The 16,733-nt window shown below is 41.0% G+C and overlaps 1 long non-coding RNA gene across 1 annotated transcript in view; it reads left to right on the top strand.

The window, feature by feature from the left end:
* LOC137434308 (uncharacterized) overlaps positions 1-16,093 on the top strand; it is a 30,341-nt gene extending 14,248 nt beyond the window's left edge. Inside the window, exons 3-5 of the long non-coding RNA XR_013624692.1 lie at positions 7,908-8,073; positions 13,955-14,327; positions 14,700-16,093. This is a non-coding gene — a long non-coding RNA (uncharacterized LOC137434308). The remainder of the gene's footprint in view (positions 1-7,907; positions 8,074-13,954; positions 14,328-14,699) is intronic.
* Positions 16,094-16,733: the final 640 nt, after the last annotated feature.

Raw genomic sequence — 16,733 nt, 5'->3', positions numbered from 1 at the left:
TAACTACCTGCTTACAATTGAATTTTATAAAGAAGGACATTTAGTTAATATGCGAATTAATAAATGGGGGTATGATATGCCTGATTTAGGGTATAATTGGTCTTTTTCAATAAACATAGAAGACCTACATGATTTAAATCAGTCTCGTAAAGAAGAATATTATCCACTTGGTGAGGATAAGGATTTATGTGGAAGTACAATTAGTAAACAACAAATACGTGATTTTAAGAAAAGAAAAATATATGATAGTATAGCGATGGTTCGCATGACAAAGAAGGAAGGTAATGAGATAAGGATAGAAAGCCGAGGAATACAAACCGATTTGGTAGTGGGAAGATGGGGTGGTATTACCTGTCATAATATTAATCTCACATATATTTCTGATACATAAATGGCAGGAAGAAGACTACAAGAGAATTATAATTTTTGTATTCAAGGATACCTACAAGAAAAGGGTGCTCGGTATTACATACCTTATGATTTGGAGCATATACATGGGAATTTTGTCATTAAAAACTGGCCTTATACTGATATTGTTAAACCCACAAATAGAGACTTGTTTAAAATATTAAATAAAAATGAACTTCTCAAAGTTATGAAATATAAAACTCTTTTAGAAATCGTCAACAAATCTTATTGGTATCCTATTATGAGAAAAATAATTATAGATACAAGAATATCTCAAAATCCAGATGAGTATATGTATAATATTCTTTGGGGTTCAAACTCAAGGGTAGCAAGGGATGAGGAAGGAGTTGAAGAAGAGAAGGAGGAAAGAGAGAAAAAGGAGAAGGAGGAAAGGGAGAGGGAGGAGAAGGAGGAGAGGGAGAAAAAGGAGGAGGAGAGGGAGAAAAAGGAGAAGGAGGAAGGAGAGAAAAGGGAGAAGGAGGAAAGAGAGAAAAAGAAGAAGGAGGAGAGGGAGAAAAAGGAGAAGGAGGAGAGGGAGGAAAGGGAGCAAAGAGAGAGGGAGGAAAAATATAAAAAGATGGAAATCAGTGAGATTCGTAAAAGATTGAGTGTATTACAGCAAATAAATCAATCTCAACGCACCGAAGAGGAAATTAAAGAATTAACAACTCTTATGAAGATAATGGTTTCAAAAATAACAACGTCAATGTCTTCAATTTCAGGGAGGAGATTTAAACGAGAAAGTGGTGAAGAAGAAGAAGAAGAAGAAGGAAAAGATTATGTGATTGATGATGTTGGTGTCATTGACTTTAGTTAGTTTTTATTTGTAAATAAATGGAGGAGAGAGTGAAGGCATTCCTTAGGATTCTTTATGTTTTAAAAATAAAGATTGAAATGTATATGTTGAAAACCAAAAAGGTTTTGATACTCTGTCGGAATTTTTCTGATAAATAAATATGAGTTATTGTCTCAAATGTAAAAAGAAAACTAAATCTAAAAATATCTCTTATGTTAAAGCTAAAAATAATAGAGTTTATCAAAAAGGAATATGTCAAGTATGTGGCTCTAAAAAGTGCCAATTCATCTCTCCTAAAAGAGGAGGAGACATACAAAAGTTTCTGTCAGGAAGTAAATTTACAACAACTGGAATTCCAGGGGAATTACACCTTCCAGGGTATTCTTTCTGTGGTCCAGGAACAAACTTGGATAAAAGATTAGATGAGGCTGACAATCCTAAACCTTGGTCTAAACCTACAAATAGGGTTGATGAAGTGTGTATGAAGCATGATATTGCTTATGGGAAAACCACTACGTTGACTGAAAAACATAAAGCCGACAGCGAAATGTTGTATAATTTGTCTTTGATACAAAATCCAACGTTGAGAGAGAAAGTTGATAGGTTTATTGTGAGAAATTTGATAAATGCTAAATTGAAACTTGGTCTTGGTTATTCCTCAAAAAACTATTAGGCTCTAATGATGTCATCAAGACTGAGGAGCTTTTGGCTGAAGAATTACACAAACCTATAATCACAAAGTTTAAAAGAAGGAAGGTTTATTCTAAATACACCGACCACATATGGTCCGCTGATTTAATTGAATTGAATAATGACAGGGGATACAGGTATGCTTTAACCGTTATTGATTTGAGGAGTAGATTTGCCTGGGTTGTCCCTTTAAAAAATAAAAGGGGTGATACTTTAATGTTAGCCTTTAAGCTAATATTTGATCGGGATAAAAGGAAACCAAAGAAGTTATGGACTGATGAGGGAACAGAGTTCTATAACAAAATATTCATGAAATTTCTTAAGGGGAAGGGTATTAAATTATACAGCACCTTTAATGAAGGAAAGGCAGTTGTTATTGAGCGTTTTAATCGTACTTTAAAAGAGAAATTATATAAAAAATTCACACAACTCGGTTCTCAAAAATGGGTGTATTTAATTCAGGATATTGTAGATAATTACAATAATACAGTTCATTCATCAACAAAATCAAAACCATCAGAAACATTTACAAAATTAGAATATGAAAAGGAGATTAATTTGAGAAAGCCCAAGTTTAAAGTTGGTGATATTGTAAGAATATACAAATGGAAAAGTCATTTTGAGAAAGGTTATACACAAAAATGGACTCGTGAATTATTTAAAATCATTGATGTAATGGATACAGTCCCTTGGACCTACAAATTATATGATTTAAATGGAGAAGAAATCTTGGGTTCATTTTACTCGCAAGAATTACAAAAAACACAAGTAAGCAGATAATACCCTTGAAAATAATAAATAAATAAATAAAATGTAATGGGGATACGTTTTTAAATCTGTGAACCCCAAACACAGAATCACACAACTTTTTAGTTGGGGCTTAACTTTTGTGTGTGCATAATGGGGATACGTTTTTAAATCTGTGAACCCCAAACACAGAATCCCACAACTTTTCAGTTGGGGCTTAACTTTTGTGTGTGTATAATGGGGATACGTTTTTAAATCTGTGAACCCCAAACACAGAATCCCACAACTTTTTAGTTGGGGCTTAACTTTTGTGTGTGTATAATGGGGATACGTTTTTAAATCTGTGAACGCCAAACACAGAATCCCACAACTTTTTAGTTGGGGCTTAACTTTTGTGTGTGTATAATGGGGATACGTTTTTAAATCTGTGAACCCCAAACACAGAATCCCACAACTTTTCAGTTGGGGCTTAACTTTTGTGTGTGTATAATGGGGATACGTTTTTAAATCTGTGAACCCCAAACACAGAATCCCTCAACTTTCCAGTTGGGGCTTAACTTTTGTGTATGTGTGAGTGAGTCATAATAATATACAAACCCTAACCCAACCCCATCCCTAACCCAAACCCATCCCTAACCCAAACCCATCCCCAACCCAAACCCATCCCTAACCCAACCCCATCCCTAACCCAACCCATTCCTAACCCAACCCCATCCCTAACCCAACCCAATCCCTAACCCAACCCCATCCCTAACCCAACCCCATCCCTAACCCAACCCCATCCCTAACCCAACCCCATCCCTAACCCTCACATTCAAAATCCCAACCCTAACCCAACCCCATCCCTAACCCAACCCCAACCCATCCCTAACCCTCACATTCAAAATCCCAACCCTAACCCAATCCCATCCCTAACCCAACCCCAACCCTCACATTCAAAATCCCAACCCGAACCCAACCCCATCCCTAACCCAACCCCAACCCTAACCCTCACATTCAAAATCCCAACCCTAACCCAACCCCATCCCTAACCCAACCCCATCCCTAACCCTCACATTCAAAATCCCACCCAAACCCTAACATAATCTTTTTTTTCTTCTTTTTTAAAAATATGTATTTCATTTTTATTTTTTTTCCTCTTCTTCCAATTCTGTCTTTCAAGGCTTTCAAGTTTGAAGAAGTAGAAATGGGAAGAAAGAATTTTCCAGCATTTTCTTCCTCGAACTTTCTTGATATTGCTTAAATCAAGCGTCATTAAACAAAGAACATTGTTCATTGCTTTAGAATCCAAAGAGTCTCCAAGATGGACCCCACAGGTAGAGTCTCCAAAATAAAACCAACTTTCCAAGTTCCCAAGGTATAACCACATTCCTGTTGAGCCTCCAAGATAGGTATCACATTCCGAGTCATCAAAACAAAACCCCCATTCCGAGTCTCCAAAAATATAACCATCTTTCCAAGTCCCCAAGGTAGAACCACAATTTTCAGAAATATTTGGGGTTTCCGTGATAAGTCTCACATAGTATAACTGCGGACCATCAGGGAAAACTTCCCTTTCCCAATTTTTTAGGGTTTCTATGATGTGTCTCACATAGTATAACTGCGGACCATCAGGGAGAACTCTCCTTGCCCAATTTTTTAGGGTTTCTATGATGTGTCTCACATAGTATAACTGCGGACCATCAGGGAGAATTCCCATTTCACAATTTTTTAGGGTTTCTATGATGTGTCTCACATAGTATAACTGCGGACCATCAGGGAGAACTCTCCTTGCCCAATTTTTTAGGGTTTCTATGATGTGTCTCACATAGTATAACTGCGGACCATCAGGGAGAACTCCCCTTTCCCAATTTTCAGAAATTTGTGGGTCTCCAATGTATGACTTGTATTCTGGCTCATCAAGGTAGAACTTGTTCAGTGGGTTTTGTTTTGATAACTCACAACAAGTATCATCATGGTAAAACTCTTTTTCAGGATTTTGTGGATCTCCAAGGTATAACTCTTTGGCTGGGTCATCAAGGTAGAACTCGTTCTGGGGGTCTTGGTTGTTCAAAATGTCTTCAAACAAAAAAATAACTTCATCCCAAGTTGTGTTAAAAGCAGAATTTTCATTTCGTATCTCAGATACAATTTCCTGTGAAAGAAAATAACAATGTATTAATTTAATACAATATTTTTTATTTGTATAAATCAAGCTCTATGAATATTAAAATTAACTTTGTTAACTCTTGCACGAGTCTCATCTAAAAAAAAATATTAAAATAAATAATTAAATAAATAATTAATTAAATAAATAAATAAATAAATAAACAAACTTACCTCCATTGATAAGAGGTTCGAGTCCAGTTCATCAATCTGAAGGTTGAGTTCTACACAGGTAGTAGGACTCCAAGGAATAGCAAAGTTATCCCATTCCATTTCGGCATAGGAGTCCATTCTCAAGTGAAGCAGAAAGCGTGTTTGAAAAAGCCTGTGTGGTCGGTGCCTTTTATAAGAAGGGCTGGGTGTGTGTCATTTCCTGTGGAAATTCCCTGGGCGTGTCTTAACTGGAAATGATGTGATGGAAATTCCCTGAAAATGATGTAATGTTTTACCTGGAAATGATACAATGCTGAAGAGTTTATAAAGTGGGTGGGACTTAGCAAAAGTGGGCGGAGCTTAGCAAAAGGGGGCGGGGCATGGCAAAAAGTGGGCGTGGCTTAACAAAAAGTGGGCGGGGCTTAGTAAAAGGTGGGCGTGGCTTACCAAAAAGTGGGCGGGTTTTTCCAAAAAGTGGACGGAGCTTAACAAAAGGTGGGCAGAGCCTACCAAAAAGTGTGTGGCACTGGAGGCGCTCAAATAAGAACATTGAGGGAGGTTTACCATTTTATCTTAGCTCAGTTAAAATATCTTAATAAAGAACCGAACTCAAACATATTTTTTGTTAATGTATTAGACGGTGAGGAGAGTTGTAGGAGAATTAAATTATTTCCCACACATAAACAAATATTTGTAGGGTCGTTGTTTGAGTGGGTTATATTCACCAGATGATATTAAGAGTAAAAGGTTAAAAGGTTCATAAGGTCAGAAGGATCACAGGTGTTTAAGTGGTCTAATGAATAAGGATAACATGTCAAAAGGTTAGAAGGTTCGTAAAGAACAGGGTGAGAGAAATAGAGGTCTTTAGGGGCAATGAGGGAGGGAAAGAATTAATATGGAAGTGAATGGGTCAATGTTTGAGTGGGTCAAAGATTAATCTGCCAGATGATATGTAGAAGAAGGATGATAGGTCTATAAGAGAAAACAAATATTTGTAGTGTTTGAGTGGTCTAATGAACAACATTAAGGATAGGTACTACAGACAAAAGGTTCATAAAGATGAGGGTGGGAGAAATAGAGGTGTTTATGATTTTTGAAAAAGACAAGGGGGTAAATGACATTAGATAGGGATTTCCCATGTTAAACGGAGGTGTCCCAGAAGCAACATTATTACACTACTATTGCGCTTCGGAATTCTCAAGCCAAGGGATACAGCATAATCAGGTTTTCGACATAATACGTACGCGTTTATTGACAACACCGGCTTCGCCGGCTACTAGTACCCGACTGCAAAGCCGCAATGAACTGGTGAAGCCAAAGCCTCTTGCCACTATTTTACCTATCACGATGGCATCAGTGGGTTAGGTAGTTGGTAGTAGGTAGGTGTAGTAGGTACCGTACCTGGTAAGACTTGGTAAAAGAGAAGAGCAGACAGTCCTCCCCAATACCTACATACAATAAATGTCACAAGAAGCTAAAGGAAGTAACGATACGATGTGCTAGCTTCGGGCCTATTTTAAGAAATTTTAACTGGGCTTAATATATGTTTTCACAGTATGTGTGTAGTCCTCTAACTTCAGTCGCTTTCAGGACTGGTTCTCTCCAGGCACTGCGGCTTCCTCCACCAGAAGAAGTTAGCTTGCAGTAAGATCAGTGCCGACAGATCAGACGATAGCGCCGTTTCAACAGCAATGTGTGACTGTCGTTCACCGGCTTCGCCGGCTATTATTACCGGTACATCGTGTTTCAAATCGTGATATCAACTTTTCTTTAGGGAAAAGAATTGAATGATTTTGTACCTCTTCTTCAGCTTAGAACTTCAGGATAGGCGACATTGCTGATAAAAGTTTCTTTTCTCTCTTTGAAGTTCTTGGCAAACATTTTTATATTGTCACTGCTGCCAACACGACTCATGGCGACGTAAAGCTGTCCATGGCTGAAGAAATCTGTCTTTAGGTAGATGCCTACCTTTTTTAATGTCTGACTTTGATTGAGCCTTGTTAGGTACTGGTCATTGCAAAGCAGAGTCGGACAGGGAATTGTTTTCGCTGCATCTGGAAGGGGAACAGGTTTTTGGATGGAATGATTGGAATCCTTGGTATGCTCTTCTGCCTCAAGAAGGGAGCTCCGATCATGCTGCTGCGAAACATTGACCCTAAAAATGGCCACTGCAATGGGAGTCGTTACATTGTGGACACCTGATGCCGAATCTCATCGATGCGACACTAGCTACTGGGCCTCATGCTGGAAACAAGATCTTCATACCAAGGATTCCAATCATTCCATCTGAAAACCTGTTCCCCTTCCAGATGCAGCGAAAACAATTCCCTGTCCGACTCTGCTTTGCAATGACCAGTAACAAGGTTCAAGGTCAGACATTACAAAAGGTAGGCATCTACCAAAAGACAGATTTCTTCAGCCATGGACAGCTTTATGTCGCCATGAGTCGCATTGGCAGCAGTGACAATATAAAAATGTTTGCCAAGAACTTCAAAGAGAGAAAAGGAACTTTTATCAGCAATGTCGTCTATCCTGAAGTTCTAAGCTGAAGAAGAGGTACAAAATCATTCAATTCTTTTCCCTAAAGAAAAGTTTATATCACAATTTGAAACACGATGTAATAATATTTACCGATATGAACAGTGATGTGGCTTTTATTGAAATTCTAAAGATACTGTTTTGATTTTGATGATTTACGTGTGATATGATTTGACGGATGTTTATATAAATCGTTTACAAAAAAAAAATTCTGCCTTAAATTTCTGATATTTTGCCTTTTCATTTCGGCTTCCCAATTGAAGCCCCGCCCGTAGGGCGGGTACCGTTGCTAGTTTGGGTAATTCGTTGGACCCCAGAAGACCAGTGTTATCTGAATGACATTAGCAACATGGATATCAGTGTCGAAGCGAGTAAGTTTCTTTCTCTCTTTGTTCTATTTAACGTTTTTATACCTCCCTCCCTCACACAGTTCCAGTTGAGTACCAGTTCACTGGTAATTCCCTGTGTGTCGCAAGAGGCACTAACAGGGTTGGCGGCAGGAAGAGCATCTGGCCATAAAACATTGCTTCAAAAAGGGGACCACGGTGCCCGGAAAAGGCCAACCCCAGCTCTGCAGGGAAAAATGGCCTCTAAAGGTGGCTCTTCTTCTTCTTCCTCCCTCACACAATGCCCTCCCGAAAGTGGGCGGAGGCATTATGTTTTCGGGTCGTCCGTCCGTCCGTACGATCTAAACCTCGTTTTTCTCAGCAACCACATGTCCAATTGAGACGAAACTTTCAGGGTAGGAGTGACACCCATGCAGAATGTTTTTATGATAATTGTGACATCACAGGTGACGTGGTATGGCAACCATCTTCGTTTAAACACACACACAAAAAAAATTATTTCTCAGAAACTGCTAAATGGAAAAATTTGAAACTGGGCACATTGTTAAGTACTCCCAATGGGGAACAAAAGTATGATAATGATGACGTCATTGGTGAAGTGGAATACCAGCCATAAATGTTTTAATCGAATACCTTATCCTAAAAATCTGAAATTGCATGCATGTGATATATGACCCATTTGTATTGAAATATTAAATTTATGACATCATAAGGTCACATGGTTTGGCAGCCAGATTGGATTGAAGGAAAATATTAAATAATTATATCTCAGAAACCACTTACCCTATCGACGCAAAACTTTACAAATGTCATCTAACACTATTGCTGCATATAGTTTGAAAATGATGACGTAGGTCACATGGTTTGGCAGCCATCTTGGATAGAAAAACTAATCTTATCCGATCAACACGAAACTTTACAAACGTGATCCCCTACCCATGCATATGCATTATGCATAGTGTACATTTCTATGTCACATGTCATGTGGTGTGGCAGCCATATTAGCTTGAAAGCCGATATTTATAAACAAGACCGAAAGTCGAACAGCGGCATAGTTGGGCTTGTTTGATACTGTAATTGAAGAGGATAGTATGACCTGGGTGGGAATAGCAGTATTAGCAAATAATGGAAGTATTAAATTTTTTGAAATACTGTAAGTCTCTAAGCTGTATGTCACCATGGACATGAAGAGATTGCATTGAGACACTGGTTTATTCTACATGTTGAGTCAACAATGAACCAACCATACACCACTTCAATCCAGCAACTTTTCAGTCATGACAAAGGGATCGAAGTGTTACGATTATATTTAATGTATTATTAACGTTATTATTATTGTCCTGTCATCAGCGTTTAAGACCGCCTGATGAGGGATGGCCGAAACAGTTTTTCCTCCCGAGGCGAGCAGCCGAAAATGGCGATTATTGTGGCAAAATGGAAATCAAATTGGCGAAACTCCATGGTCCTCTCAGCCAATCATGAACTTTGGAGCGTGGTCTCATGTCCTTTTTTGACCGCCCACTGTTTCTCCGCCTCGACTGGGCAGGGCCTGCTTATGAGGTCCATTAAGGCGGGGCTTAGTGTCCTGGAACCTGCCTGGCTTGCAGTGGACGATTATTGTTGTTTAATGGAGGTTTTCATGGCTGGCTTTGTCAGCAAAACGTAAAGGGAAAATTACAGAGGGAAAATCACATATTGGGGAAAACCAACCTTCATACCTAACTAATTATCACTGCTTCACCCCTCGTATTAAGAAACATGAACAATCTTAAGCTACAGTCTCCCTACTTAAGTACATCGAGATTTCTCCTACACGTCCACGCTATAATTATACAGTCCTACCTTTACTATGGGATTCCTTCATCTACCCCCACAAACGTAACATTATTATTACGAAAACGATACTACTGTATTAGGAAACCTAGGCTAATTTGTTCGAAGTGGCCTGAATGTGAGGCATGAAGACATGAAGCCTAAGTTCTAAACGTACTGTCATTGGAACACCCATAACACCTATGCTTTCAATACACCTTTCAATGATTGTCAATTTAACAATCGGTTTGTTTGTGTTTCACATTGAATGGAAAACGTAAAGGTAAAGCATGGCGATTGTGATATATGACAGGTTCTACAACATGTTCGGCCTGAATGGCATATAAATCAAAATGACGGTGTGTGGAGTCAGTCGACATACGACGTAACGACATCACAGATGTAATCACCTCACATCACCCCTGCCATGTGACCAGATCATCAGCTCTGATTGGTGTACGTTTGTGAGGGACATACACACATACATACATACATACGGACAGACAAACACTATTCTAGATGGCTTTGACCTATGAGCTGCGCCGTAAAAACCCTTCTCCGAAACTGCTTCACCAATCGATGTGAAACCTGTCATGTCTGGTAAAAATTTGATACTTGAGAACAGCTGAAGGGATTTAAATCAAACTTGTTTATTCTTAGGACAGCCAATGAGGGTATCTACCTGTTGTCATGGGCAGGGACTACTCGGAGGCATATTGGCGATGCAGTCGAATTGCTCTGGTTTTGTCAGGTAGAATACATTTACATGTATGAGAGTGGGCAATGAAATACCTTAGTCCATATAGGATCCTATAGATTAGCGCGTGCCGTATGCCGTGTAGCCACCTTCCTGTATACAAGTCATGGTCGGATGTCCGGGTAAGCGTTATGTGTCTCCATGTGGGGGGTGGAGCTATGCTAATTAGTTAGGGCATATGGATAAAATTCCCAGTGTGTAATCACTGCACATCGGATTTTATGTGAAAAAATAAAAAATATTTTTTCACATAAAACAGCTTTTCTGCGCGCAAAAAAATTATTTTGCTATTTTCGGAGAAAAAAAATATTTCGCCCTTTTTCGGGAAAAATAAAAGAAAATGGCCTTTTTGGTCGAAAATGTCTGGCAACGCTCAAAAAAATTAGGGAATTTTTCGAAATTTTTAACTGCGATCGATCTCAAAAACAAAACGTTGCGTCCACTTGCGTGCGTTGCGTCCCCAGCGTGTACAGCAGTGAGGCGGTGTACTACAGTGAGAGAGTGTACACAAAGTGTGAACAAGTCTCCTCTCAAGATGAGTGCTGCTCTTCGTGTCAAGTGGCTGAAGGAATTCAATGCTGGCGGCGATGGGGCCACCTTCAAGTACGTGTCGAGTGACACGGCTTTCTGTTGAGCTTGTGAAAAGACTTTCTGGGCGAAGCAGAAGTCTGAGCTGGCCCAACATGTCCGAGGAGACCGCCACAAGAGCAACTTGGCCTTGAAGAAGAAGAGGACGGTCACGCAAGCCACCACGGAGGACTTTGGTGGCGGAAAGAGGCACAAGTGCGACGTCGTGGCTCAGGAGCTGTGCCAGGCCATGCTGGCCGCTGGCATCCCATGGTCGAAATTTGAAAACCCTGCCCTCCGGTCGTTCCTGGAGAAGCACATCACTCTCCAGATCCCCAATGAAAGCTGGATTCGAAAGCACTACCTCGACAAGTGCTACGACGAGGCCTTGGCGGGGATCCGTGCCGACCTCGGACAGCAGCCCATCTGGCTGTCCGTCGACGAGACGACCGATTCGGCAGGTCGATATGTGGCCAACATCATCGCGGGATGCTTGTCCAAGGAGGGGTACTTTCGTCCCCACCTCGTCCAGTGCATGTTTCCGGAGAAGACCAACTCCGGGGAGATCGTGCGCGCAGTCAATGACACGCTGTGCTATCTTTGGCCTGATTTCAAGCCGGAGTGCCTCAAGGTCCTCGTCAGCAACGCCGCAGCCTATATGATCAAGGCCGGCCATGCCCTGAAGGAACTCTTCCCGGACTTGCTGCATGTGACTTGCGTTGCCCACGCGCTCCACCGTGTCTGCGAGACAGTCCAAGAAATGTTCAAGGACGTCAACGACCTGATTGCCACGACGAAGAAGGTGTTCGTCAAAGCCCCGTCGCGTGTTGTCCTTTGGAAGGAGCAGCAGCCCAATCTTTCTCTCCCCCCGGAGCCCATTCTGACTCGGTGGGGGACGTGGATCAACGCCGCGGTGTTTTACGCCGGGCACTTCGAGGCCGTCAAGGACATGGTGGACCAGCTGAACGATGACGACGCGATGGCAATCCGGAGTGCCAAGGACCTGTTCGGAAAGGCGGACATCAAGCTCAGTTTGGTCTTCTTAAATGCCCACGTGTCGTTCATCCCGAAGATCCTTAAGCAGCTGGAGGAGGCCGGCATGGAGCTGGCCAAGGCCTTCCAGCTCCTTGATCAGGCCAAGGAGGAGCTCGAAAAGATCTGAGGCTGCCGTAAGGAGATCCTGCTCACCAAGTTCAAGGCGGTGCTGCAGCGCAATCCCGACATTGGTGTGCTGAGGACAGTGGCTTTGATCCTGGATGGAGATCAGCACGGATCTGAGGTTGGTGTGCCGGCTGGAGTCAAGCTTGCCGACATCCCCCTCTTGAGGTACTGCCCCATCGTCAGCGTCGACGTGGAAAGGTCCTTCTCCGTCTACAGAAACGTCCTCACCGACCGCCGACACCGCCTCACCAAGGAGAACATTACCAAGATAATGATTTCAAACACCTACTTTAACCGTTCCTAAAAGGGTCTTGTCAATTTCTTCTAGTCCTCTACTTATCAAACAATGCGGTTGCAATAAAGGTACCTGAACGTCATTTTTTACCTGTTTACTAGCCCAGAGTGCTTAATGTTGTGCAGGAAAAAGCTAACCATTTTTTGTTCTTTTTTTGACTGATTTCTGAAAAACTTGGTAATAATAAAAAATGAATAAAATGGGGGAAAAAAATATTTCGGGATTTTTTCACATAAAAAAAAAAATTCCACTTTTCAAAACATAAAAGGCCTATTTTCTTCACATAAAAATCCGTAGTCTAGTAATCACCTCTGTATTTTTCCCTTCGTTATTATAAAGCACACTCGGCCAGCCATGCGATCGGCACGTAATTGTAAAATAACATAATCGCCGACGATACCAGACACCACTACACCACCCAGCTCAAATCTTCTCGATGGGTGCCAGGTCTGGCCATGAGGCCAGACCCTGAAAGGCGATTAGTTGGGACGATTCGATGGCGCTCGTTGATTGGAGTGCGGGTGACGTCGGAGAGAACATTCTAGCGTCGGAGCAAAAAGGGACACGTCCCGCCATTTTCTCTCTCTTGTTCTGGGCTTGATCACGAACAGTCGCATTTGTGTTCTCTCTCTTGGCCCGGGCTCTTCGCACAGCAGTCACAATTCCTGCTCTCTGTTATTCACACAGCGGTCGCATTCGCATACGCATTTCCCTATCTCGGTCCTGGCTTTGGTCGCAGGCGGACGCATTTCCCTCTCTCTGTGTTGGGTTTCGTCGCGAGCAGTCGCATATTCTCTTTCTGTCCTGGGCGGTCTAGTCAGGCAGCTTAGCAGCATATTTATCGAAAATGGGGAACGGCTTGACAAAAGCGCCATTTTTATTTTGGTGGTCCATTAGACCATATCCAATAGATTTAGGACCGGAGGCAAGAAATATACAGTGTTCTTCACCTTTTTATTGGACAAAAACCAAGGACAAAAACCAATTATGTATATATTTTCAACAAGGAGGCTAACTTTTATTTCATTACATGCAGTGTTATTTGTAAAACTTCTGCATGCCTGCATAATAAATCTTACGCTTCCATGTAATAATAATTAGTAATATAATACCGAGTGTTTATACAAATGTGTTATACTTGTGACTCGCGCACCTCTCATATATTTAACATGTACGCAACTACAAGGATGTAATGACAATATAGCTTTAGAACAGACAACATGTTGTTCAAGGTAATTTGTCCAGCAATTTATGTATTTACGATTTTAGACTAACTCCAATAGCTGATGATTTATTTGCATAAATGCATTGCTCGATATTATGCTGTGCGAGTCGTATTTGCGCAAAAGTCAAACACTGTATATGTCTTGCCTCCGGTCCTAATTCTATTGGATATGGTCCAATGAACCACTAAAATAAAAATGGTCCTTTTGTAAAGTCGTTCCCCCAAAAATTGCTAAGCTGCCTAACTAGTCATATTCCTGGCTTGCGTGCAATTGTAAAGAGGAAGAGTCCGTCTCGTTCTCTCCCTCTCTCAGTGCTGGCTTTGTGACGGCTGTGCTTTGTGCTGTGTGCGCTTGAGAAACAGCGGCGCTTTGTGGAGCGTAGAACGAGCGGAGGAGGAAGGAGTTTTGCTCCCGCTTCACGGCTCAATGTGCCGTGTGGCGATTCGTGCCATCCAGACCAAAGTTCAGTGCCGGCAGGCAGGAACATTATTTATTTTCATTTAACTTTCCCTGGTGTTGTAAACGAGTCCTGGTGGAGGAGCCTCAATTAGGAATTGGTTCACTGTACATTCATTTTTGTTATCCTGCCATTATTTTCATTAAACCCATTATTTGTTACATTTTTAATTCCTTGTCTTGTAGGTTTATTTGTTTGGGGGTTCGCGGATCGCATCCGGCCGTGCCGGTAAGCACTTGCTACCCCCACCCCCACCCCTCCGCGCATGCAAAAGGTACCGCCATAGTTGGTTATACGCCTTGGAGTTAAAGCTCATTTGGCCATCTGTCACCCTGAGGTCTTCACTACAGGAAAGACACACGACAATACACAGCAGCTGGATTTTAAAAAAATTTTTGTATACTGAATCGAGGCTCGTGAAAGAGCTAAAATTGATTATTATTGATTGAAAGTTGATTATTAAATAGGCCAGCACCAGTACCCCTAGAAATGCACTCCTGTGTGTTTTTTTTTGTTGTTGTTCAGTATAGAGGGGAATTTTTTTTTCAATATGTGTGCAATGTTGAATTGTTTGATTTATTTTATTTTATTACTTTTCAGCCACGAGTAGATAAGGGAGCCACTGCTTCAGTCCTGTACCATTGAGGGAGAAACTGACGTTTGTACGTGTGTGACACCTCGGCCTGAAACTTCTTGCATGGAAATTGCCAAAAGTACCACCACGTCTCCGGGAATAGTTGCACCACTTACAGCTGTTTAACTTATTGATGGATGCAACCATTCTAACCACGAGCCTGCACAAAGCATACCACCTTGGACAGAAAAATTCAGAACCCTGCATTTTCAACAACATTGGTACGAGTGGTTTCCTTGGCTCCATTATTCATCACAAATAAAAGGAATTGTGTGTTTTCAGTGTGCCACAGCTGATGCTGAAAGACTCCTGCAACTACTGGTTTTAGCAACTGGAAGAAAGCAATTGAGAAATTCACGATACATCAAGAATCAGCTTGCCACAAACATGCAGTATTTAAATTGGATCGACAAAATAGGGGGCAGTTAAACGTATCAGACGAACATGTCTCTGCACATAAGAACCAGCAAAACAAAAATACAATGTACCTGATGAGAATAATTGTCAAATCTATAAGGTTTTTGCTTGGACAAGGTTTGGCAAACTGTGCAACCTACAGATTGAAAATGATGCTGATATGAAGCTGTAGCTTCAGCGCTGAACAAACCTCGGCTTGGCTTTAACATCAACGTACTATATGGGCAAACATACGCCAGAGCTGCAAACATGCATGGAAAGTACAATGGCTACCAAACAATTATTTCCCCTAGCTCTATACTCCCATTGTGCTGCTTACTCTTTGAAGTTTATATCTCAATAAGCATGTGATGCAGATCCTATATTGAGCAACACCATACAGTTGGTGCAGGACCTTGGGACTTGCACAGAAGAAGCAGAAAATAGAATCGCGTGTTTTCATAGATCAGCGCAAATAATTCTGGATGTATCGAGATCCTCAGCGGTCATCGATCGGGATGCTGCAGAGACAGAACATGGAGACATGAAAGTCTTCCTGCAGTTGTCATGATATATTGCGTCTGCCGTGTATAGATCACTCGAAACCCATTTGAAAATCCAATATGGCCACTATTTTTTCAAGATGACCACCAATGATCCAATTAATTATTGTTTTCCTCATTGAAATTGATACTGTTATCCTATTTTAAATATCTAAGTGTGGATGTACATGTTTTTACGTATGTAGACACTGATTTTGCAAATTCTAATCCTATAAAACACTTTTCCATGATTTCTGGTTGTTTTGATGAAAGTATGTGTCATCACTGATCAGAAATTTACAGTTTATACTTACAGAAATGAAAAGTATTTTCTTTATGCAAATCATTAGTATACAGTCATCAGAATTATATGGTTTTCATTTGGCAATGTTTAAAAGTTTAATAAAGTCAACAAACCAGGAGTTGTGGCAAGAGGTCAATGATGAAAAAGAGTGAATGTTAATGCACTACCAGGGCACCCTGGTAACATCACTGCTGTGTAACCCAGCATTGGGTTCAGTGTCAGATAATTAACTTGTACTCGATATTTAGCAATTACTTCATGTCCCAAATGCTATCTAATCCTCTCCATTCGGTTAGATAAGCACACCTGATTCAAACTTGTGGATTTGGTCAAACTGTACAAACAGCGACATGAACAACTGGGAGTAGAATCACCACTTGTCAACTCAACGAGGCTAACGCACCAGCTTTTGGCACAAATGCCTGAACTAGAAGCTCACCAAAAAGGACGGGAAGTACGAGCGCCAGTCAATAAGTAACCTTAAAATGGCGATTATAAATTCGAGAATGTAATGTATGTAATAATTGTAGACGACATATGTTATATCTATGGGTAAGAGTCATGGTTTGCCTGTTTTATATCTGGCAACATTGAGTGTATGACATCAGTAGAGCAGTTCCAAGATAGGGGCTCCCTTCGAAGCATGCACCAGGGAGGAGCAACGTTCTGCATCCGTTTATTGGGAAGTGAGGGTGTGAATCCCAGTGAAATCCATCGCAGAATGAAGATGCAATATGGTGACGCATGTTTATCGCTGC

This window comes from Myxine glutinosa, chromosome 10, assembly GCF_964187855.1.
Source record: "Myxine glutinosa chromosome 10, kmMyxGlut1.1, whole genome shotgun sequence".
In the NCBI taxonomy this organism is placed as follows: domain Eukaryota; kingdom Metazoa; phylum Chordata; class Myxini; order Myxiniformes; family Myxinidae; genus Myxine; species Myxine glutinosa.
This window is presented reverse-complemented; position numbering and strand designations above follow the sequence as displayed.